Here is a 27,185-nt window from a genome sequence, read left to right as displayed (position 1 = left end):
CTTTTCATTTGGTGTGAGCATGGGGTAGGATGTGAGAGAGAATCCTCTTCTGCCCTTCTGGTGAAGATCAGGTGGGACAAAGGTAGGAAGGGGACAGAGTTTCCAGTCTTATATGTGAGTGATGAAAATATTACTGTTTACACAGAAATACAGTAGCCAGGAAATGGGCCATGTATTAGAGAAGGCTTTTAAATGTTATAAATGCTATTTTTAAATTATCGAGTGTAGTCACTGAAGGGAAGGGTGTAGAGATATGCAGAGTTAAACTTCTTTTTTAATTTTTATTTATTTTATTTAAAAAAATATTTTCTCCTTCTTCTTCTCCTCCTCCTCCTCCTCCTCCTCCTCCTCCTCCTCCTCCTCCTCCTTCTCCTTCTCTGAGACCATACAAGCAGGGAAGAGGGGCCTGAGGGAGGGATAGAGAATCTTAAGCAGGCTCCAGGCTCAGTGCAGAGCTCAACACAGAGCTCAATTCCAGGACCCATGACCTGAGCAGGAACCAAGAGTCAGATGCTCAACTGGAGCCACCCAGATGCCCCTAGCTTCTTTCTATTAGTAGGCATTTACAGCTATAAAGTTTCGTCTGAGCCATGCTTTGACTCAGTTCCACATTGTTAGAAGTTGTATTTTTGTTTTCATTAATCTCACAGTATTTTCTAATTTCCTTTCTGATTTCTTTTGACCCATTGGTTATTTTGGAATGTGTTGTTTAATTTCCCCAATTTCCTTCTGTTATTGATTTCTAGTTTCACTCCATTGTCATCAGAGAATACACTTTGCATGATTTCAGTTCCCAAATTAATAAGAATTGTTTTATGTCCTAAAATATCATCTGTTTTAGAGAATATTCCATGTGCACTTGAGTGGCATATGTATTTTTCTGTTACAGAGCATTCTGTAGATGTCTGTTAGGTGTAGTTGGTTTATAGTGTTGTTTAAGGCTTCTATTTCCTTACTGATCTTCTGTCTAGCTGTTCTGTTCATAATTGAAAATGAGGATATTGAAATTTCTAATTAGTGCTATTGAATTAACTATTTCTTTCTTTAATTCTGTCAGTTTTTTATTCCCGCATTTTGAAGCTCTGTTAGATGCATATATGTTTATAAATGTTATATATTCTTGGTTCACATTTTTTATCATTATAAAATGTCATTCTTTATCTCTACTACAATTTTTTGAATTTTTTTATTATTTACAATAATAAATTATTATATACAAAAATTATAATAATACAAAATTATTACAATTTTTTATTTTTGAGAGAGAGAGCACGTGCATGTGAATGGGGGAGGGGCAGAAAGAGAGGCAGGCACAGAGTCAGTCCAGAGCCCAATGTGGGGCTTGAAGCCATGAACTGTAAGATCATGACCTGAGCTGAAGCTGAGTAGGATGCTTAACCGACTGAGCCACCCAGGTGCCCCTCTAGTAACAATTTTTGTCTTAAATTCTGTTTTGTCTGATATTAATATCACTACTCTAGCTCTTTTCATTTCTTTTCACGTGGTATATCTTTTTCCATTTTCTTTTAACCTGTTTGTGTTTTCGAATTTAAAGTGTGTCTATTGTATAAAGCATATAGCTGCATCATGTTTCTTTGTTCATTAATGTCTCCCTTTTAATTGGAGAGTTTAATCTGTTTACATTTAATACAATTACTAATAAGGTAGGAATTACACATTTTGCTGTTTTTAACATATCTTATGTCTTTTTTTTTGATCCTCCAGTTCTCCATTACTCCTTTCTTTTGTGTTAAATAGATCTTTTCTTTCTCTCTTTTTCTTTTCTTTTCTTTCTTTCTTTCTTTCTTTCTTTCCTTCTTTTCTTGGAACAAGAACCAAGTTTTCTATTTGTTCATTTCTTGCATTTAAAGTATTCTTCAATGACATCCTTGGCCTGAACTCTTTACCATAGTCCTTAGCCACCACACAACTGCTTTACAGGGTTTTCCTTCTTTGTCAATTTTATTGAGGCCTACCCATTCCCCTAGCTTCTTGTTGTCATCAGCCTTAATCAGGTTGATTTGGTGTTCAGCACAAAGGGCCTCCACCAACTTGGCATACATAGGCTCATCACAGTTGGATGCAAGCACACAAAGATGGGCTTGGCGCTTATTAAGCTTTTGGCAGCTTTGTGAATTCCATGTACTAGGCCATGTACTCTAATCATGGATGAGAGTGGTCTTCAGCAACTCAGTATTTACACCTCCAACAGCAATGCCTTCCTCAGCCATGGTGGCAGATTATGGGTGGAGCTGAATCTTTAAAAAAAAACAAGTTTTTTTTTAATGTTTATTTTTGAGAGAGAGAGAGAGAGACAGAGCATGAGCAGGGGAGGGGCAGAGAGAGGGAGACACAGAATCCAAAGCAGGCTCCACGCTCTGAGCTGTCAGCATGGAGCCCAATGCGAGGCTCAAACTCACAAACTGTGAGATCACAACCTGAGCTGAATTTGGACACTTAACTGACTGAGCCACCCAGGCACCCATGTGGAGCTGAATCTTGACTGCACCTGAGCCTCCGCCTCCACGCAACTGGGTGGCCGCAAGGAAAGAGCAGATATTTTCTACTATAGAAAATATCAGTTGTCAGTTCTTTTGCTATGTATCTTAGATTGCTTTGGGGATTACCATTAACCTCTTAATTTATAACAATCTGGTTTCAATTAAAACCAACTTAATTTCGGGGCACCTGGGTGGCTCAGTCGGTTAAGTGTCCGACTTCAGCCAGGTCACGATCTCGCGGTCCGTGAGTTTGAGCCCCGCGTCAGGCTCTGGGCTGATGGCTCGGAGCCTGGAGCCTGTTTCCGATTCTGTGTCTCCCTCTCTCTCTGCCCCTCCCCCGTTCATGCTCTGTCTCTCTCTCTGTCCCAAAAATAAATTAAGAAAGTTGAAAAAAAAAAAATTAAAAAAAAAAAAAAACCAACTTAATTTCGGCAGTATACAAAACTTTGCTCCTCTATAGATCCATTCCACCCACCCTCATATGCTGTTATGTCACAAATTACATCTTTATAATTTTATTTGCCTGCCAAAGTAGATTTATAATTATTGAATTATGCAGTTGTCATTTATATTTGATGGAAAATAAATTAAAAACAAAAAACACATTTATACCATTTTTTATATTTACCTATGTAGTTACATTTATTGGTGTTCTTTATTTTATCACTGTCTAGTATCCTTTTATTTCAGTCTGAAAAAGTTCCTTTGGTATTAATTGTAGGGCAGATCTGCTAGAGAAGAACTATCTTACTTTTTTTATTATCTGGGAATGTCTTAATTTCTCCTTCATTTTTGAGGGTTAATTTTGCTGGATATAGAATTCTTGGTTGATAGTTTAAATTTTTTAGCACTTTGAATATGTCTTCCCACTTCCTTCTGGCCTCCATGGTTTCTGATGGGGAATTAGCAATTAATGTTATTGCGAATCCCTTGTATATGATGAGGCATTTCCTTCTTGCTTATTGATAACGACAGATCTTTTGAGTAGGGCCTTATAGGAACAAGACAGATCAAATACTGACTCCTTTTTGGAACTGAGCCTCTGAAAGAGCTCTAGGTCTGTTTTGCTCCCTCCAGTACCTAAATGTGGATTGTTGTTTTTTCAAAGCTGCTGAATAGCTAGGAAGCAGGAGATGGGAGTAGGGTAAGTTAAAATGCCACAAAGCTCACTCTTCTAACCAATATCTAATAGTTTTTCTTGACTAAATAAATTCTGACAATTTTTGCAAGTTTTTTCATTGATTTTATGGAGGATTGAACTTTCAGAGTTTCTTATCCTGCCAGTTTTGCTGACATCTGTGGGTAATATTTACTTAATCATGACATATTATCTTCTTAATCAAATTTTGAATTCAAACTTGCTAATATATTATTTTTGCTTGGGAATTTTTTTCTCCTTTTCTTTTTTTTACATTTATTATTTTTGACAGACAGAGAGAGACAGAGCACAAGTGGGGGAGGGGCAGAGAGAGACTAAGACACAGAATCCAAAGCAGGCTCCAGGCTCTGAGCTGTCAGCACAGGGTGCTGGGCTCGAACTCACAAACCCCGAGATTATGACCTGAGCTGAAGTTGGACGCTCTACCAACTGAGCCACTCAGGTGCCCTGGAAGTTTTCTATCTTTTTATGAAGGCTGTAAAATTTAAATAACTTAATAATTGTTACTTGTTGACTTTATAGAAGATTAACAAGTAAAGCTCTTTGGGCCTGGTTTCTTTTTTCCTTCTCTCTGCCTCTCATGCATTGGTAAAAACTGGGATGTAGAACTTTGCCACTTCAGTTTATTCCATTCAGTTTGTTTACTTCATTTTGAGTCAATTGTTAATTGACTCTTTTTTAAAGAGTTAATTTTTGTTTTTTCAAAAACATTTATTTATTTTGAGAGAGAGAGAGAGCACGCACACATGTGTGCGAGTGGAGCAGGGGCAGAGAGAGGAAGAGAGGGAAGAGAGAATCTCCTGAGAGCACAGAGCCTGATGCAGGGCTTGAACCCACTAACTATGAGATCATGACATGAGCTGAAATCAAGAGTTGGATGCATAACTGACTGAGTCACCCAGGTTCCTCTGTTAATTTTTCTTTTATAACAATCAAACACTTCATCTAAATTTTTTAATGAGAAAAATTTTTGTTATGTTTTATTTTATATTTGAGAGAGAGAGACAGGGATATATATAGAGAGAGACAGCGCAAGCAGGGGAGGGGCAGAGAAATGGACACAGAATATGAAGCAGGCTCCAGGCTCCTAGCTGTCAGCCCAGAGCCCGACGCAGGGCTTGAACCCAGGAGCAGTGAGATTGTGATCTGAGCTGAAGTCGGATGCTTAACTGACTGAGCCACCAAGCCTCCCCTCATCAAAATTTTTAAATATTTTAGTGGTTTTTTTGTTTTGTTTTTGTACTCTCTCTGCCCAATGTGGGGCTTGAATTCATGACCCTCAGATCCAGAGACACATGCTGCACTGACTGAGCCAGCCAGGTGCCCCTTTAATATCTTAGTTTCGATTTGAACATAACAGCAATCTTTAGAGTACTTGTATCTCTGAGGATATATGACAATGTTCCTAAGGGTCTACCGGCCATAAACTTTTGATCAGAATGCAAGAAGAGCGTAGCTTTTATCCACTCCAAATCTTGGTTTATTGTTCCAAAGTTTCACAATCCCAGTGTATCAAACAAGAGATAAGTTTGAAATATTTGGCTCTCCAAAGACTACTTCAATCAGGGCATACTTTTAAAATGTTTTTCTTTGTTCCTCTTAATTCTTGCTTTTTCCTAAAAGGACAGTTTCTTTCTGTGCTTCCCATGATTTTTTTCTTCCATGCTGTAGATTTTACTTAAATATATGAGGATTTTTATCTGCCTATTCTTGGTTTGGAAATGAAGGAAAATGAAGATTGACTGGGAGCTCTGTGTGAGGACCATCCATTGTGTTGGAGGACCCTGAATATTAAGATTGAGAAAACATCATTATGGGGCAGCATCCACAAAATACTAGCAAACTGAATTCAACAGCACATTAAAAAGATTATATCCCATCATCATGAAGGATTTATCCCTGAGATGCAAGGATAGTTCAACATCCATAAATCAAGTGTGATACACATTAACAGAATGAAGGATAAAAGTCATATAAGTATCTCCATAGATGTAGAAAAAGCATTTGATAGAATTCAATATCCTTTCATGGTAAAAACTCAAACTGGGTATAGAGGAGATATACCTCAATGTAATAAACAGCCCATATATGACAAGCCCACAGCAACACCCATATTAACAGCCCTGGCTTTTTCCAACGGGTCATTCAGTTTCTTGAGAACAATTTCAGTGACAGAATGGTGGCACTGGAAGTGGGGTATAGTCCATCAAAGAATCTCATGAATCTCCCTATTTTTATTATTATTTTTTTTATTGTTCAGTTTTAAGAATTCTTGGTATGTGTTAGATAAGAGTCTTCTTTCCAATATATATTTTGTTGATATTTTCTCTAAGTCTTGGACTTCTCTCTTCACTCTTTTACCAGCGGCTTTCACAGAGCAGAAGTTTTCCTGCTGGTGTTCTCTCCCTCTCTCTCAAAATAAAGAAATAAACTTAAGAAAGATCGTCTGCTAATTTTAATGTCCAGAGTATCCTGAGGTCACACTTTCCTGTCCTTCTGTTTGAGTATAAATAATGTTTATTCTATTTTTTGATATGTTAAGTGATTTTGGATTGTATCCTGGACATTGTGAAAAATACTGGAGACTATGGAGACTGAATTTTATTATGTTAAAAAAATTTTGTTTAAATTATTTTTTAATTAAAAACTTTTTTTTTTTTTTTTTTTACTTATGACTCTCTTTGCCCTTTTCTCTTACCCTCTCTCTGCCTCTGGCAACTACTAATATGTTTTTTTGTATCTATGATCTTGTTTTTTTTTGTTTTTTAAAGATGGCAAATAAAAGATTATGCAATATTTGGTTTTCTCTAACTTATTTCACTTAGCATAAAATCCTCAAGTCTTGAGGTTCATCCATATTGTTGCAAATGAAAAAGATTCATTCCTTGTTAAGGCTGAATAATATTCCATGGTATATATACCACAATTTTATTATCCATTCATCTATCATTGGACACTTAGATTGTTTCCATATCTTTTCTGTTGGAAAGAGTGCTGCAGTGGGCATAGGGATGCCTATTATCTTTTCAAATTGGTGTTTTCATTTTTCATATATATTCCTGTAAATACCTGGAAGTGGAATTGCTGGATCGTATGATAATTCTATTTTTTTAATGTTTACTTATTTATTTTGAGAGAGAGAGAGCATGAACAGGGGAAGGGCAGAGAGAGAGGGAGAGGGAGAGAATCCCAAGCAGGTTCTGTGCTGTCAGTGCAGAGCCCAATGCAGGGCTTGAATCCACAAACTGAGATCATGACCTGAGTTGAAATCAAAAGTCAGATGCTTAATCAACTGAGCCACCCAAGTACCCTGATAATTATATTTTTAATTTTGTGAGAAACCTCCAAACTGTTTTCCATAGTGGCTGTATCAATTTTCAGTCCCGCTAAGAGTGCGCAAGTTTTCTCTTTTCTCCATATCTTCACCAAAACTTGTTATTTCTTATCTTTTTGATACTAGCCATTCTGACAGGTGTGAGGTGATATCTCATTGTGGTTTTGATTTTCATTTTCTGGAAGATTAATGATGTTGAGCATCTTTTCATGTGCTTGTTGGCCATTTGTATGTCTTTGGAAAAATGTCTATTCAGATCTTCTCCCCATTTTTAAATAGAATTATTTGTTTTCACTATTGGGTTGTTACCGTTCTTTATATATTTTTAATATTAACCCCTTACAAGATATATGATTTGCAAGTATCTTTTCCCATCCAGTAGGTTACCTTTTTGTCTTGTTGATTATTTTCCTATGTTGTGCAGAAGCTTTTTAGTTTGATATAGTCCTACTTGCTAATTTTTGCTTTTGTTTTTATTTTTGGTGTCGGATTCAAAAAATCATTGCCAAAGTTTATGTTAAGAAGCTTACCACCTGGGGTACCTGGGTGGCTCAGTTGGTTAAGCATCCAAATCTTGATTTCAGTGTAGGTCATCATCTCACAGTTTTGTGAGTTTGAGCACCCTGTTGGGCTTTGTGCTGCCCCTGCAGAACCTGCTTGGGATTACCTCTCTCTCTTTCTCTCTCTCTGCCCCTCCCCTGTTCATGTACTCACTGTCTCTCTCAAAATAAATAAATAAACTTTAAAAAATATTTAAAAAAAGAAGCTTACCATCTATGTTTTCTTCTAGAACTTTTATAATTTCAGGTGTTACATTCATATCTTTAACCCATTTGAGTTAATTTTTGTGTATGGTATATGAAAGTCCAGTTTCATTCTTTTGCATGTGACTGTCTAGTTTTCCCAGCACTGTTTATTGATCTGCCCTTTCTCCATTATATATTCTTGGATCCTTTCTTGTAATTGTATTGACCAAATATGCATGTGTTTATTTCTGGGCTCACTATTCTGTTGATTAATCTGTCTGCTTTTATGCCAGTAATTATACTGTTTTAATTATTATAGCTCTGTAATAGAGTTTGAAACCAGGGAGTATGACATCTCTAGCTTTGTTCATTTTTCTCAAGATTGCTTTGGGAATTTGGGGCCTTTTGTGGCTCCATACAAATTTTAAGATTGTTTTTTCTATTTCTGTGAAAAATACCATTGGAATGTTGATAAGGATTGCGTTGAGTCTGTGGATTGCTTTGGGTAGTATGGACATTTAAAAAGTATTTATTATTATAATCCATGATCAAAAATTATTTTTCCGTTTTTTGTATCTTCAATTTCTTACATTAATGTCTCATAGTTTTCGCTACACAAGTCTTTCACTTCCTTACTTAAATTTATTTCTAGGTATTTTATTCTTTTTGATGCAATTCTAAATGGATTGTTTTTCAAATTTATCATTTCTGATAGTCTGTTATTAGTGTATAGAAATACAACAGATTTTTGTGTAATGGTTTTGTATCTTACAACATTACTGAATTCATTTATTCTAATAGATTCATAAAATTCATAAAACATAAAACCCAACATTTTAACCATTTTATTTATTTGTTTATTTATTTGTAAAGTTTATTTGTTTTGAGAGAGAAAGCATGTGAGTGAGTGGGGATGGGGACCAGAGAGAAAGTAGGAGAGAGAATCCTAAGTAGGCTTCATGCTGTCAGCACGGAGCCTGACTTGGGGCTTGAATTTACAAACCACGAGATCATGACCTGAGCCAAAACTAAGAGTTGGACGCTTAACTGACTGAACCACCCAGGCGCCCTTAACCATTTAAAAGTTTACAATTTACTGGCATTTAGTGTATTCATAATATTAACTGTCACCACTATCTAATTTCAGAACATTTTCATCTTCTAGAAGGGAACCTGTGTCAATTGGTTACTCACTTCTCATTCTCCCCTGCCCCCATCCTCTGGAAATCACTAATCTGCATTCTTTCTTATGGATTTGCCGACTCTGTATATTTCATGTAAGTCAAATAATGAATATATAGTCTTTTGTGTCTAGCTTCTTTCACTTAGCATTATGTTTTCATGGTTAATCCATGTTGTAGTATGTCTATGAGTATTTCACCCCTTTTTATGGCTGTATAATATTCCATCATATGGATATGCCACATTTTGTTTATCCACTCACCAGTTGATGGACATTTGGGTTGTTTCTATCTTATGGCTATTGTGAATAGAACTGCTAGAATCATTAATGTACAAGTTTTTATTTGAACACCTATTTTCAATTCTTTTGGATATGTACCTAGGATTGGAATTATTGGGTTACATGTTAATTCTCTGCTTACATTTTTGAGTAAATCCTAACCTCTTCTCCAAAAGAACTGCATAATTTTATATTCCCACCACTCTTCAGGCCTGAGAAAGCTCTAAATTATGTGGGTGTAAAGAGGGAGTAGAGAAGCCCCTGAGGTGACACCTCAGTGAGCTATCAGATAGAACAAAAACACAACTACAGTTCTTTAAGGACAAGGTTCATATTGTTCACCTTTGTCACCAGAAAGCTGCATCAGGAATCTGGGCCACTATCTTCATGGTTGCCACCTGATCTGGGTGGGGTGGGGATTTTAGGTAAATAAATGTTACAGTCCTCTCTTACCAAAACTCAGTAGTTTCTTTATTATGTGTTCTTCTGGATGTTTTAAGTCTTTTATTATATCCAGAGTTCAGAAAAAGTTGATTCTGACTTTTTTTTTTGTCAGCTTGTTGATTGCTTTAAGAGGGATGAAGGTTTGGAGTTCTCCATTCTGCTATTTGCAGTAATGTCACTCATTATTTTTTTGAAGATACTGATTTGTTTTGTCATTTTCTCTCAGCTCAAACTGAAAATTTGGTCTTTTCTATAAGAGAGCAATAGCTGAAGTTTCATTTTAGCTCCTCTAGCCTTATCTAGGCTGATTGCAATTTGCCCTGTGCAAACATGGTTCAAGAGTTAGCCAGAGATTTGAGCAGAGATTATAGACAGAATCTAGGACACTCTTTTCTGGCTCTCTTCTTTCTGGGATGTCCTTTCTTCCCAGATGTGATTATCTTGGAGTCTTTCCTTAACGTGTTGAGTTCATAAGACTGTATGTTTCTATCTAATTTTTAGTGTCCCAAATGTCATGTACTTGGTCCTTAGCTGTGTGCTCTTTAAATAATTTAAGAGGAGTACCTAAGGTGAAGTTTCAGGCACCATCTAGTTGGAGAAGTTATATTAAGGATTTGGTCTTCTAGATATGCCATAACAAAATACCCTGGAATGGGTAGTTTAAACAGCAGAAATTTATTTCTCACTGTTTGGAAACCTGGAAGTCCAAGACCAGGGTGTCAGCAGGTTTGGTTTTTCCTGCTGGTGCAGATGGCCACCTTTTTGGTGTATCCTCACATGGCCTTTTCTCTGGGTATGCATAGAGACCCCTGATGTTTCTCCTTTTTTTATAGTGATGCCAGTTTTATTGGATGAGGGCCCCACCTGTGTGACCTCATTTATCCTTAATTAGCTCTTTAATTTTTTGTTAAAATTTTTAAAAATGTTTATTTAATTTTGAGAGACTGAGAGAGAGAGAGAGAGAGAGAGAGAGAGGGAGGGAGAGAGGGGGAGACAAAGAGAGAGGGGTCACAGAATCCAAAGCAGGCTTCAGGCTCTGAGTTGTCAGCACAGAACCTGACACGGGGCTTGAACCTATGAACTGTGAGATCATAACCTGAACCAAAGTTGGACTAAGCTACTCAGATGCCCCCTTAATTACCTCTTTAAAGGTCCTATCTCCAAATGCAGTCATAGTGAGGGTTAGGACGACAACATAAATTTGGAGGGACACATTTCAGTCCATAGCAGCATCTCAGTCTCATGATATCACTGAGATCAAAGAGAGGTGTGCTTTTCTTCTGAGGAAGGCATGTAAACTTTAAAAATAAAAAAGAAAGAAAAATTCAAAATCAGCTTCCCAAGAAAATACTTCAATTGTGGTGTCACTATCCACTCCTGGATGGGTGAGTGACAATTGAATACCAGAGCATTCCTTTACTTTCCTGCTAGTGAAAAAAGCTTCTCTTACAGAACCAATCATCTCAATATTTCCAACTAATCACAAGTCTTTATTTATTCATTCATTCATTCATTCATTCACTCACTCCAGTTAGTTAATACACAGTGTTATATTAGTTTCAGGTATACAATACGGTGATTCACCAATTCTGTATATCACTCAGTACTCATCATGATAAGTGTACTCTTTATCTCTTTCATCTGTTGCACTCATCCCCCAACCCATCTCCCCTCTGGTAACCATCAGTTTGTTCTCTGTAGTTAAGAGTCTGTTCTTTGTTTTTTCTCTTTCTTTTGTTCATTTGTTTTTTTCCATAAATTCACATGAGTGAAATCGCATGATATTTGTCTTTTACTGACTGATATTTCACTTAACATTATACTCTGTAGCTCCATTCATGTCATTGCAAATGCCAAGATTTCATTCTTTTTTGTGGCTAAATAATATTCCATCACATATGTATACCACATCTTCTTTACTCATCTATTGATGGACACTTGGACTGCTTCCATAATTTGACTATTGCAAATAATGCTGCAATAAACATAGGGGTCCATGTATCCCTTTGAATTAGTGTTCTTGTATTTTTTTTTTGAGTAAATAATGTAATGATATTAGTAGTGGATGGTAGGTATTTCTAAATTTTTGAGGAACCTACATACTGTTTTCTACAGTGCTGCACCACTTTGCATTCCCACTGACAGTGCATGAATGTTCCTTTTTCTCCACATCCTCGTCAACACTTGTTGTTTCTTGTGTTGTTGATTTTATCCATTCTGATAGGTGTGAAGTGATATCTCATTGTAGTTTTGATTTACATTTCCTGATGATGAGTGATGTTGAGGATCTTTTTATGTGTCTGTTGGCTCTCTGTATGTTTTCTTTGGAGAAACGTCTATTGTTTTCTGCCCATTTTTGAAAAGTGTTTATTTTTGAGAGAGAGAGAGAGAGAGAGAGAGAGAGAGAAAATGCAAGTGGGGGAGGGGCAAAGAGAGAGGGAGACACAGAACCCAAAGCAGGCTCCAGGCTCTGAGCTGTCAGCAGAGAGCCCAGTGTGGGGCTTGAACTCACGAGGTGTGAGATCATGACCTGGGCTCAAGTCGGACGCTTAACCGACTGTGCCACTAAGGCACCCCAATCTTCTGCCCATTTTTAATTGGATTGTTTGTTTTTTGGGTGTTGAGTTATATCAGTTCTCTCTATATTTTTTTTACTAACCCTTTATCTGATATGTTATTTGCAAATATCTTCTCCCATTCCTGAGGTTGCCTTTTAGTTTAGTTGATTCCTTCACTTTGCTGAAGCTTTTCTTTTGATATAGTCCCAATAGTTTATTTTTGCTTTTGTTTCCCTTGCCTCAGAAGACATATCTAGACAGAAGTTACTAAGGCTGATGTCAGAGAAATTACTGCCTGTATTCTCTTCTAGGATTTTTATGTTTTCAGGTGTGACCTTTAGGTCTTTAATCCATTTTGAGTTCATTTTTGTGTATAATGAAGAGTGGTCCAATTTCATTCTTTTTTTGCACATAGCTGTCCAATTTTCCCAACACCATTTGTTGAAGAGACTGTCTTTTTCACATTAGATATTCCTCTTTCCTTTGTTAAAGATTAATTGATCATATAACTGTGAGTTATTTTTGGGTTTTCTATTCTATTCCATTGATCCGTGTGTCTTTTTTTGTGCCATTGCCATACTATTTTGATTACTACAGCTTTGTAATATAACTTGATGTCAGAAATGTGATACCTCATTTTTCTTCCTCAATATTTCTCCGAGTATTTGGGTTCTTTTGTGGTTCCATGTAAATTTTAGGATTGTTTGTTCTTATTGTGTGAAAAATGCTGTTGGTATTTTGATAGGGATAGCATTAAATGTGTATATTGCTTTGGGTAGTATAGACATTTTAACAATATTCATTCTTTCAATCTGTGAACATGAAATGTCTTTCCATTTGTTTGTGTCTTATTCAATTTCTTTCATCAGTGTTTTATAGTTTTCTGAGTACAGGTCTCTTTAAGTTTTCTTCTAGGTATTTTATTATTTTTGATGTGGTTGTAAATGGGATTGTTTTCTTAATTTCTCTCTCTGGTGCTTACAATATTAGTATATATAAGTGTAACATATTTATGTACATTTATTTTGTATCCTGTGACTTCACTGAATTCATTTATTAGTTTAGCAGTTTCTGGGTGGAATCTTTCAAGTTTCCTATATATATTATCATGTTGTCTGCAAATAGTGAAACTTCTACTTCTTCCTTACAAATTTGGATGGCTTTTATTCCTTTCTCTTTTCGGATTGCTGTGTCTAGGACTTCCAGTACTATGTTGAATCAGAGAGTGTGAGTGGACATCCTTGTCTTGTTCCTGATGTTAGGGGAAAAGCTCTGTTTTTCCTCATCAAGTATGAGGTTAGCTGTGGGTTTTTCATATATGGCTTTTATTATGTTGAGGTATGTACCCTCTATACCTACCTTGTTGATGGGTTTTATTGTGAATATATGTTGTACTTTGTCAAATGCTTTTTCTGCATTTTTTGAACAGATCATATAGTTCTTATCCTTTTGCTCATTGATGTGATGTATCATATTGATTGATTTATGAATACTGAACCACTCTTGAATCCTAGGAATAAATCCCTCTTGATTGTGTGAGATGTCTTTAAAATATGTTGTTGAATCAGGTTTGCTAGTATTTTGTTGAGGATTTTTGCCTCTATGTTCGTTAGAGATACTGGCCTGTGATTCTCTTTTTTTTGTGGTGTCTATATCACATTTTGGTATCAGGGTCATGCTGGCCTCATAGAATGAATTTGGAAATTTTTCTTCCTCTTCTGTTTTTTTGAATGGTTTGAGAAGAATAGGTTTTAACTCTTCTTTAAATGTCTGGTAGAATTTGCCTCTGAGGCCATCAGGTTCTGGACTTTTGCTTTTGGGGAGTTTTTTGATTACTAATTCAATCTTTTAATGTTTGTTTATTTTTGAGAGAGAGGGAGAGAGAGCATGAGCGAGTGCAGGGGAAGGGCAGAGAGAAGGGGACATAGGATCCAAAGCAGGGTCCGTGCTGACAGCAGAGAGCCTGATCCGGGTTCGAACCCACAAACCATGAAATCATGACCTGAGCTGAAGTTGGATGCTTAACCGACTGGCCACCCATGCATCCTACTAACTCAATTTTATTGTTGGTAATGAGTCTGTTCAAATTTTCCATTTCTTCCTGCTTCAGTTTTGGTAGGTTGTATGTTTCTAGGAATTTATCCATTTCTTCCAGGGTATCCCAATCTGTTGGCATATGATTTTTTGTGATATTCTTTTACAATCCTTTGTATTTCTGTGATATTGGTTGTTATTTCTCCTCTTACATTTCTGATTTTATTCGAGTCCTGTCTCTTTCTTTTTTTGTTTTCATGAGTCTTGCTAGAAGTTTATCAATTTTGTTGATCTTTTTGAAGAACCAGTTCCTGCTTTCATTGATCTGTTCTATTGTTTTTTTAGTATCTATTTTATTTATTTATTTATTTATTTATTTATTTATTTATTTATTTATAAATTTAAAAAAATGCTTGAGAGAGAGAAAAGCCAGTAAGAAACTGGCTTTCACATGATGGTAAGCAGGAACTCATCTTTAATATTAAATTCTAGGGACGCCTGAGTGACTCAGTCAGTTAGGCGTTTGACTTCAGCCCTGTGTTCGGCTCTGTGCTGACAGCTCAGAGTCTGGAGCCTGCCTCAGATTCTTTGTCTCCCTCTCTCTGTGCCCCTTCCCTGCTTGCACTCTATCTCTCTCTCTGAAAAATAAATAAACATTTAAAAAAATTTAATATTAAATTCTAGGACTGCTTCAAAGATTTGAGAGTCCCCTTAATGGGGCCTTGTTGGTTCACTTTTGTGCCAAGTCATGGAGATCATATTTCTTTAGCCAAATATTGGGACTCATGATTCTGATAATGAGATACAAAAATTGGGATTGAGATCATTTCAGCAAATCTAGGGTATACAATATAGTATGTGGTAGCCTATAAGGATAGGCCTAAGATGCCTGGCAAAGAAAACCAGCGCATCTACTGGCTGAATTGTTCCTAAAGAGAAACCCCTATGGGAATGGGTTGATGCTGGGTTTTCTGCAAGTTTTCAGAACAGCTTCAGCGAGAAATCAGAAGGTTCTGGTTCAGTTAGGATCTTGATTAAATGGAATTGATTATAATATCCATGGGATGTCCACAGCTTCCAGTGTACTTTCTGAAACCCATGACCAGTATGAACTTTGTTTTTCATCCTGTTTGCTAAAACCTTTTAAGCAAACTAAATGAATCTTTCTTTTGATTGTGTTTCTAACTGAATTACCATCTGCTATTTGGAAATCATAATTAGTTTTGAAATTTACATTTAAATATAAATTGTGCACTATCACACTGATTGGTCTGAGTCTAGGATAAGGAGTACAGAATTATTCTTATAGTTTGGTCTTATTATTCACTCCAATGCTTCATCTATTACATGGAATCCCAAATGTATCTTAAAAACCCTGATTGGTGTATAGAGGCTTCAAGTGCTTATTATTCTTTCCTTAGCTTCTCATATTTTCAGCATCTCATTCATTTAAGACACAGTTTTAATTTCCATGGCCACTGTGGCTTTTCTGGGCTCTCTTAAAGGAAAACTGCCAAGGTTGATAGGTTCAAATTTGACTTTTCTTTGTAAGTGCATTTATACATTGCCAGGATCTTCCTGCTTTTTAACATACTTTTGATTTTAATGGTTGATGCACTGCCAGTTGACTCAAGGACCAAGCAATTACAATAATGTCAGCCCTCAAATCTGATTGTATAAATCCAGAACAGTATGCTGCTTTTCTTTGTACTTAAGGAATGTAACAAGAACAGTGCCCAGGAATCAATTTAAGAACAATAGGCTGTTGAGTTAAAGCATCATTGTCATTAAGAGGTATTTTTACAATGCTTGGCATTTTTCAGTAGATGCAATGATTAGATCTAGGTTCTCAGCCCATTCCTACCATGACTTATTAGTTGATGTTGGACAAGTCACTCTAATTCCTCTGAGCTTCCTCATTTGTAAAATGAATGTTGGACTGGATATTACTTTTCCAGATTATTTCAGATTCTTAAAATTTATGATTAATAAAATTATTCTGCTGAATACTTTTCAAGTTATTCTCACCTTTACGAATGAAAACGGAGCCACAGTGGTATTAGAACTCAGGGTTATATAATAAGGCTTTTATGAAACGGATTTGAATTCCTAACTTTTTTAATTCCTAATTTTTGATCCACACATATACTACTTTATAGGTTTTAAAACTTGAGTAATATAAAGACAACTTTTAGAGGAAAAAGTATTTTAGATTTATGATACTGACTTAAATAATTGTGAAGTATGTAAAAGTTTAAGAATATAAAATTAGGCATAGATTTCTTATGTTTGTAGCTTCTACAAAATTGAAGGGAATCAATAAATTAAGCATAAACAAGCAAAAATTTTAATTTAATACATTGGATGATGTTGTTTGCTGAAACCAAATCATCTGTTGAAAGTTGTGTTTGATACTGTCTGTTATGGGGTAAGTTTGTTTTAATTTGGCATATCTAATTAATAGTGCCCAGTCATGACTCAACTATTTAACCAATTTCTTTTATTCATTTGTACAGCAAACTGAGATATTATTTGGTCTCAAGTAAGTGCAAGCATATCATTTACTTACTTAATCTACCTTTCTCTTTTTCTCTTTAGCTTTTTAAAAAAAATGTTTTTAATCTTTATTTTTGAGAGAGAGACAGAGATAGAGACAGAGTGTGAGCAGCGGAAGGGCAGAGAGAGAGGGAGACACAAGAATCCAAAGCAGGCTCCAGGCTCTGAGCTGTGAGCAGAGCCCGACACTGGGCTCGAACCCACAAACTGTGAGATGATGACCTGAGCCAAAGTCAGATGCTCAACTGACTGAGCCACCCAGGAGCCTCTCTTTAGCTTTTAACAATAGAAACAGGACACCTTAGTGCCAGTGTGAACATGACACAAACATGTGTAATGGACTTATGTGGCAGAAATTAGTTATGAGTTGATTTGTTCATTAGTAATTCATGTGTCAGATACTTATATGTTTCAGACCCTGTTTTAGGCACTGGGGGTAAATAGGGAATAAAAAAGAAAAAAAAAAGCTCAGCCCTCAGAGACCTTATGTTCTACTAGGAGTATCAATATAGATTTGAAATATTAATTTTAGATTATTGTAAATCAGACATAAACATATTGCTGTAAGGAACTTGTTGACTTTTGGGAATAAGTCTATGGTGCACATTTCTAAGAGGTCAGTGGATCCATATTTGAGAAAAATTGCTTTCTTTAGTTTCTTCCTTTCACATTATGAACTTCTGTGATACATTTGAAAATAGAAAAGCTTATCCAGTTCTCAACTTTTAATAAAATTTTAATTTGAAAGAAGTTGCAACCTGGACCATACTGCCCAGTGAGCTAAGTTAAGGCAGTGTGGCAACATGGAAAGAGCATTTGTTCAGGGATCAGAAGACTGGAATCTTGCCTTGTTCTGATATTAGCAGATTGTTGTGACATTGAGGAAGGCATTTAATCCCTCTGAACCTCAGTTTCCTCCTCTTTAAAATTGCAAGGGCACCCTCGTCATTCCATTCTTTCCTTTTTTGGGAACTATAACCCTTTGAGAACCAGATAATTACTATGAAGCATATCCATACTAAATGGCTTATTCACACAGAATTTTGCTTCTAAGTTCAGAGGATTTATAAACTCCACTATTAATATGTTGTAAATAATTTCATTCTTTTAGTTACTGCTTTCTCCTATCTTAACAATATATTGTGGAAATCTTTCCATGTAAAAAAAATAATCTTCTTCAACCTAATTTTAATGGATGTATCATACTATATTTGAGCAGTGGCTTAATCCTGGACATCATGGGAGATGCCTGTGTCTGTTGCCTAGTATCAATTCTCCCTCTTAGTAGTAATTGTATTCTGCATTTCTTTGGTAAACTCCCACTATGTAATTTTTAGCCATATGTTATGGGTGAGATTACTCTAGCAAAGCCATATGATCAGGTTCAGGGTGGACATGTAGCCATGTTAGAGCTAGTATGATTTAAGAAGACATTTGTCAGAACTTCTGGGAATAAGATTTTCATACTCTGTTTGGTGTATTCAAATAATAACCATTAAGTGGGCCAGTTAGAAGATGAAACTGACCTTCAGAAAAAAAAATGCGGCAGAATCAAAGGATGAGTGTTGGTGACATTAATGAAACCTGAAGATAGCCCTAAAATCTTCTTCTCTTGGAGATTTTTCAGTTATAAGAGCCAACAAATAACGTTTCTTTCTGTTTAAACCCTTTTAAGTTGAGTTCTTGGTCATTTGCAACCTAAAACATGTTACAATACGGGCATTTAGATTATTTTCAAAATATTGGCTCTTATAAATAATGCTATAATAAATATGCTCACATTGTTAACTATTTGAAATATTTTTATTTCTTTAGTGTTAATTCCTAAAAGCAGAAGTCATACTAATTTTTCAGCATGATTGTCTGGTTCTGTTTTCTGAATCATGTATGGTAGAACTGATTCAATTAAAAATTGATGTAGATTGAATGGTTTATTGCCTTGAATCAATGACAGTGTAACATTTTTTTCTTTACAACCCGGGAACCAATCCATGATTATGCACTACACCTTATCGTTATAATTCTATAGTTTCCTGTAATAGTTCCTTAATCCTTCTTTTTCTTTCATGTTATTATTTTTGGAACATACCTGCTGATTTTGTTTTTAAGTTTATTTATTTATTTTGAGAGAGTGAGAGCACATGCACATGCGAACAGGGAAGGGACAGAGAGAGAGGGAGAGAGAGAATTCCAGGCTGGGTTTGATCCCACAACCATGAGATCATGACCTGAGCCAAAATCAAGATTCAGATGCTTAACCTAACTGAGCCACTCAGGCACCCCTACCTGCCAGTTGTTTTACAGACTCTCAGTTGGGTTTGACTGTTGTTTCCTCATAAGTAAATCTAGATTATGAATTTTTGATAGGAAAATTATATAAGCGACATTGTGTCCACCTTAGTGCATCATATCAGGAGGTACCTGATGTCAGTTGTCCTATTATTGGTAATATTAACCATTTTTACCTTTGAAATTAGTAACTGATATGCGTTTCTCTGATATTGTGTATCTTTTTATCCTTAAAGTCTCTCTCAATAGTTATAACATCCTTTTCTGATTCTTGCCTGAAATTATTATTTTTATGATGATTGTAAAATGGAATTTCCTAACTCTGCCATTCTTTTTACATTTATTAACTGATATTCTGCAGTTAGAGCTTTTCCTTTTTTCCTATTCATTTGTTCATTCACTTATACTATCAGTATGTACTCTTTCATTCTTATTTTCTTAAGTGGGTTATCATTGTTTATCATTTTTTTAAAATAAACTTTTTATTTTGGAATAATTTAAGTATATAGAAAAATAGAAAAGTCAGTATAGGGAGAGTTCCTATATACCCCTCTCACAGTTTCCCCTCATGTTAACATCTTATGTGAACATGATATATTTATCAAAATTAAAAAACTTAACTTTGGAATATGCTATTAGCTAGATTAGAGACTTTATTTGCCTTTCATGAGTTTTTTCAATAGTATTCTTTTTCTGTTCCAGAATTCATCCTGGAATACCACAGTTCATTTAGCCTATATGTTTCCTTAGTTTCCTTGGATCTGTGATAGTTTCTCAGTCTTTCATTGTTTTCATAACCTCGACAGTTTTGAAGATTACTGGTCAGGTACTTTGTAGATGTGAGATGTACCTCACTTTGGGTATGTTTAATATTTTCTCATTATTAGACTGGGGTTATGGGTTTTGGGGAAGAATACCACAGGGACAGGGATATTCTTCTCATTGCATTATATTAGGTGGTACATGATATTAACTTGCCTTATCACTGATGATTTTAACTTTGATCACTTGGTTAAGATAGTATCTGCCAGATATCTCTGTTTTCCCCTTTCTTTATTTTTTGGAAGCTAGACACTATTCTTTTGAAGGTATCCCACACTCAGAGGGATTTATTTTTTTATTTTTTATTTTTTAATGTTTATTTATTTATTTTAAGAGAGCACGAGCATGAGCAGGAAAGAAGCAGAGAGAGAGGGAGAGAGGGAATCCCAAGCAGGGTCAGTGCTGTCATTCCGGAGCCTGAGGTGGGGTTTGATCTCCCGAGATCATGAGATTATGACCTGAGCCAAAATCAAGAGTTAGACATTTAACTGACTGAGCCACCCAGGCACCCCACTCAAAGGAATTTAAATTAAGTTCTACTTCTTAAAGTGGGGGATATCTACATATATTGTTTAGAGTTCATGTGTAATGAAAATTTGTTCCTTTGCTCCCATATATTTATTTATTAAATCATTTATATCAGTATTAACTCATGCCTACTTATTTTATACTTTGGGTTATAATTCAATACTATGTTATTAATTTTGAAGTTCAAATTATTCCTGTTTCAGCCATTTATACTTCTTTCAGTTTGGCTTCTGAGTCTTTTTTTACATGTTCCTTTCTGGCTCAGCAGTTTCTTACTTTCAGGGCATCACAAAAACAACTCAACACTGCAAAAACAAACAATCCAATTAAAAAATGGTTAGAGGACCTGAATAGACATTTTTCCAAAGAACACATACAGATAGCCAACAGATGCATGAAAAGATGCCCAAACTCTATTCATCATCAGAGAAATGCAAATAAAAACCACAATGAGCTGTCACATCACACTTGTTAGAATGGCTAAACTCAAAAACACAAGAAACAAGTGTTGGTGAGCATGTAGAGAAAAGGAACTCTCATTCACTGTTGGTGGGAATATAAATTGGTGCAGCCACTTGGAAAACAGTAAGGAGGTTCCTCAAAAAATTAAAGACAGAAATACCATATGATCCAGTATACATATAATTACATAATTGGGTATTTAGCTAGGGAAAACAACAACACTAACTAAAAAAGATATATGCACTCCTATGTTTATTGCAGCATTATTTATAATAGCCAAGACATGGAAGCAACCTAAGTATCCATTAGTAGATGAATAGAAAAGAAAAATGTGGTGTTGGGGTGCCTGGGTGGCTCAGTTGGTTAAGCGTCCGACTTCGGCCCAGGTCGTGATCTCACAGTTCGTGAGTTTAAGCCCCACGTCGGGCTCTGTGCTGACGGTTTGGAGCCTGGAGCCTGCTTCGGATTCTGTGTCTCCCTCTTTCTCTACCCCTTCCCTGCTCGTGTTCTGTCTGTCTGTCTGTCTGTCTCTCTCTCTCTTTCAAAAATAAACATTAAAAAAAATTTTAAAAAAGGAAAAATGTGGTGTACACACACACACACACACACACACATACACACACACCATGGAATATTAAACAGCCATAAAAAAGGATGAGGTTGAGACCTAGAGGGTATTATGCTGAGTGGAATAAGTCAGACTAAGAAGGACAAATACCATATGATTCCATTCATAAATTGAATCTAAAAAATGAATAAAAACAGAAAACAGACTTAATAAATACAGAGAATAAACTGATGCTTGCCAAAGGGGAGGGGAGTGGGAGGTTGGGCAAAATGGGTGAAGGGGAGTGGGAGACAGGCCTCCAGTTATGGAATAGGTAAGTCACGGGAATAAAAAGCAGACTATAAGGAATATAGTCAATGATACTGTAATAGTAATGTAATGGGGCAGATGGTAGTTATACTTGTGGTGAACATAGTGTAATGTATAAACTTGTCAAATCACTAAGTTGTATACCTGAAACTAATGTAACATTGTGTGTCAACTATACTCAAATAAAAATGGTCCAGACTAATTTTGTAATTTCCCTCTCTAACCCTTAGAATCAGCTATTTCTCCAGATATTATTTTTTATTTAAAAAATTTCCAAGATTTTCCTGTGAGAACATTTTTTAAGCAGGCTTCTTGGTTATTTTAACATGTCCCATCAATTTTTCAGCAATTTTAACTTTATTGCACAATGAGATAGATGTTCCAGTCTCATCTTATTTTTTGCCTCTGCTGAGGAATCTGCCATTTCTCTAAAGAGTTCTGGTTCATTTCATATGGGAATGATATTTAGAAACCAAGATCTAGGCAGTGGTATGTTAATTGCTATTAGGGACTTACCACTTTTAGGATCTCTGCAGATGGATCTAGGTTGATGGCAGCTAGGTTGATGGCTCATCTAAGCGTTATCTCATTCCATATTTATATTGTTCTTTTCCAACAGTGAGAACTATGGTTCCCAATAACTTCAATATTTACTCACTTGGTCACTTCTATAATACATAAAATATAGTCTCAGAATTATTATCTTCATATCACTATGATGAAAACTACTAAATAGAGTTCGAGATTGTTGATCTTTTTATCTTAATCCTTAAGTATACAGTCTATGTATTGTATTAGTCAGAGTTTTCTAGAGAAACAGGTTCATATATATTATGAAGAATTATTTGATGCAGTAATGGAAGCTGAATAGTTCTATGGTCTGTCATATACAAGCTGGAGACCCAGGAAAGCCAGTGGTGTAATTTAGTTCAAGTCTGAGGGACCAAGAACCAGGGGAGCCAGTGGTGTAAATCCCAGTCTAAAGGCCAGAGAAGCTGAGATATACCAGCTAAACAATGATGCAGGAAAAAAGGGGATAATTCCTTTTCCTTTGCCTTTTGTTCTATTCAGGCCATCAAGAGTTTGAATGATGAGAAGGGCAATCTACTTTACTGAGTCCATGGACTCAAATGCTAATCTTATCTAGAAATACTCTTACAGACATGCCCAGAAACAGTGTTTAGTCTGAGCACCTCCTTGTCAGTCAAGTTGACATATAAAATTAACCATCACAATTGTGTTCTAAAACAGGGGTCAACAAACTTTTTCTGTAGAGGGCCAGATAATAATCATTTTAGGCATTGTGGGCCATATAATCTCTGCCACAACTACTAAACTCTGCCACTGTGGTGGGAATTCAGCCATAAAAAATAAGTAGCAAAAGGACATGGCTGTATTCCAAAAAAACTTTATGTGTGAAAAGCAGGCAGTGATCTAGATTTGGCCAGTGATCTAGATTAGTTACTTCATTCTGAAGTTACTTGGATTATTTTTTTTTTTTCTTTTTCAATACATTTTGTCTTTAGATTGAGGACATATAGTCCCAGTTCTTTGGTTTCTTTCTTTTTGCTTTTTGAGGTTATATTATTTATTTCAAATGGAATTAGATTGTTATTTCTCTTTACAGTCAATTTTAGAGTTTTGTTCCTTAGTTCTTGTTGATTTAATTTTATTTATGATTAGTAGACATTTTTATATCCTTCAGAATTTATTTTATACACTGGGGAAACCACTTTTTTTTAGGTGGAATAACTTTCGGTTTTCTGATTTACAAAAATGAATACAAGTGTAGCCAGAGAAGTTAAGGAGATTGCCCTGACACTGTGCTAGGTGCTTTACATGCATAATCTTATTTAATGATCATCATAGTATTACCACATTTCATTGATTCTAAGATTCCATAGATTATAAAATGTGCTCTTTTTCATTTCATGTTAAAATGCTAGAATGATGAAAGACAATAGTAAGTAGGTACTATTATTTCTCTTATTTTAAAGATGAATAAATTGAATCAGAATGGTTATTTGCCTAAGAGTGTATAGCTGGTAAGTGGCAGTTTCAGGAAACAAACCCAGATCTTTCCCCGTTAGATGTTTTTTTATTGCCTTTCTCTCCCTTTTCCCTTCTTTCCCTTTCCTTTTTCCTTTCTTAAAAAAAAAAAAAAAAAAAAAAAAAAAAAAAAAAAAAAAAAAAAAAAAAAAAAAAAAAAACAACCAAACAGTTAAAAAAATTTTTTTTTAATGTTGATTTTTGAGAGAGTGAGACAGAGTGTGAGCAGGGGAGGGCCAGAGAGAGGGAGACACAGAATTGGAAGCAAGCTCCAGGCTCTGAGGTGTCAGCACAGAGCCTGACTCAGGGCTTGAACCACGAACTGTGAGAACATGACCTGAGCCGAAGCCAGATGCCCAACCAACTGAGCCACCCAGGCGCCCCCAAAAACCAAACAGTTTAAATATTTGTTACTTTGGCTTACCATCTTTGTCCCAATTTGGCTTATCTGATTGCCCTGATTACTCATCAAACTGCCTTTTTTCTATCATCTCAGTTTATTGGAAACCCCCCTTTTCAGGAATATTTACCTCAAATACTAGAAGCATGTGAAGGTTTTCCCATCATCATGACATGCTTGGAATGTACCACTCATATATTTTATTATTCATTTTCTGTAATATTAAAATTAATTTTTGATAATTCTTATAGATCATTTTGTTTAACCAAAAAAGCCCTTTTATGTGTTGTCCACATCAACATAATTTATTTTAACTTACAAGTTTCTAGGGAGACAAAATTGGCCTGGATGGTTTGGGACAGTATTATGTATACGTTTTGAGATGATAAAGGGATGATATGCTTGCAGGATAAATATAGGAAGATTAATTGTCTATAATTGAATCACATCATGAATAGACCTGTATATTGTCACATATTGAAATACCAATACTAATAGTATTACTACTACTAAAAATAATAATATGAAATAACAAAGAAATAATAAAGATTTATTGAATGTTTCCTATATTAAGGCACATTTCAAGTGTTTTATGTGTATTAATACATTTAAGCTAATTTTATTCTGAAATTCTGTAAGTAAGTACAATTATTATTCCCATTTTACAAATGAGATAAATGAGTCACATAGAAGACCAGTAAATTACCTAGGGTCACACACCTATTAAGAGGCAGAGCTAGAGTAAGTAAGATACTCAAGTACTGGTTTAAGTATTTGAAATTACTTCAGTTCAGTGAGGATATATAGTACACTGAAGATATATATAGTTTCATATAGAGAAATAAAGTTACAAAATAAATTTATTTCCAGGATATTATTTATTCTAAAACCTACCTGCTGAGTAAGCAATGGCTATGAGTGCTTCCTGGGGCTGGGGTCAGGCTCTGAAGTTGTATGAGAGAGGCTTGAATATGGTTATTGAATTTCAGAACATGGAGCCAAGGGAGCTCTGAGGAGCAAAGTTCAGGGTGTAGTCTTCAACATCTATTCCTCCTCTTGGTCACCTTATTTTCATTTGACTATCTACTCTTTGACCCAACCCATGTATTTGTGGGAATTTGACTTCACTCCTATCTCTAGGGAAGGGGCTGCATATGCAGCAACATTATTCTGTCACCTGGTCAAGATTTAGGTTCAGAAGTGACACGGGCTGATTTGAGCCAAAGGTACTGGAAAAAATATTTTCTAGTAACATCTGAGAAAGAATCTTTATCTTTCTCATCTTCTGGGCTGTTTTGTTCAGATAAGAAGCCTGGAAGTACTGCAGCCATATTGTTACAATGAGTGAGGTTGGCCTTAGAATTAAAGTTGATATCATGCAAGAGAAAACGAAGAAAGAGCAAGAGTAGACTTAAATGTTCTCACCACACCAACACCCAAAAACAAATGGTAACTATATGAGGAGACTGATGGGTGAATTAGCTTGAGTGTGGTAATCGTTTCACAATATATACATATATACAATTATATATAATTATATATACAATTAATACAATTAACTATATACAATTTTTATTTGTCAATTATACCTCAGTGAAGTTGGAAATAAAAGTGTGGGGACATCTTTTAACCACTGAATCAACTGACTCAGAATCCTGACCCACCACCAGACTTCAACTAGTCAATAAACACCTTGTTTCATGAAAGTTAATTTGAGTTGGATTTTACATCACTTGTAATGTAATGTGTAGCATTTGAAACAAGCAGTAAGGAAAGAACTTAGGCTAGGAAGATAGGTCAAAAGGTGTATCAGTTTGAAAGAATTGATCTGAGAAGTAGAGACTAGGAACATGGCATGGGATGGGAACTAGAGACATTAAAATAAAGTCAGGAGAGTTTAGAATGTTGGATAGGAAGGAGTAGAGCTGGGAGAAATTATCTGAATTGAGGGGCTGTTTTTGAAGGTGAGAGGAAAAAACTAAGGACACCAAACTGGATCAGAGCTTCGGGATCCTTGCATTGCACATAGACTCCGAACTGAAGAAGGGGTCAAGAAAAGTACATTAAATCATCAACTAGAGCTTTAACAACCAGATTTCTCTTCAGATGAATGCAGACCACAGAAAGTGAAGGCGGACTTTTTTTTTTTTTTTTTTATGATTTTTATTTTCAAGTAATCTCCATACCCAACGTGGGTCTCAAACTCACAACCCTGAGATCAAGGGTCACGTGCTTGACTGACTGAACCACCCAGGTGCCCCAAGGCTGACTTGTTTTTAAAGTGTATTAAGACTTCTACTCCCTCCCATAAGAAGGAACTGCTACAGGAATTGCCTTTGCATCATAAATAACTAGAAAATCAAAGAAAATATATGGAACAACTATTTAAAGATACTGGAAAAAAGATAGTGCAGGACCATAAACCCTTAGAGAAGATAAATGAGGTAAGGTTTAAGATTATACCAATTTTCATCCTGGAGGTAGTTTCCAAGTCACAGTACAGGGAGGGGTATCCAAAGCTGACTCTGGTGATCTTATTGTATTGAAGTGATAGATCAGTTTAAGAAAGTCTAGGCAGCTAGAATTTGTGGGAAGAGTGTTGGAGAGGAGGGAACTTCACTGAGAGAGAGCTCCAGAGGTCTGCAGAGATATCTCCTCAAGTCTTTGGCTGAGTACTAATCTGTACATGCATGAGAGGAAACTCACTGAGGCCAGGGAGAGAAGAATAAAAAAGCAATAGGCCAAATGCTTTCTGGAGTTCACAAAAGGCTGAGAATACTTCATGTTCTTACCAGTTTGAATGGAGAAGACTCTCAATACACATGGCATTGGGTAGAGTTCTCAGGAGTGTCATAACTTAGTATTGAGACTAAACGAGTCCTAGAATAAAGGTTTCTTTGAATCATCCATAATGGGATGCCAAGTTGTTGATATATGGAAGTTGGTCACACTAATCACCCCTTT

At 35.7% G+C, this 27,185-nt stretch overlaps 1 pseudogene; it reads right to left on the bottom strand.

Annotated features, from left to right (window-relative positions):
* Positions 1-1,852: 1,852 nt before the first annotated feature.
* The window catches only part of LOC122198781, a 56,057-nt pseudogene continuing 30,724 nt past the window's right edge, over positions 1,853-27,185 (bottom strand).

Source organism: Panthera leo, chromosome C2, assembly GCF_018350215.1.
Source record: "Panthera leo isolate Ple1 chromosome C2, P.leo_Ple1_pat1.1, whole genome shotgun sequence".
NCBI classification, from domain to species: Eukaryota; Metazoa; Chordata; class Mammalia; order Carnivora; family Felidae; genus Panthera; species Panthera leo.
Note: the sequence above shows the minus strand (reverse complement) of the source record. Positions and strands in the feature narration are given on the sequence as shown.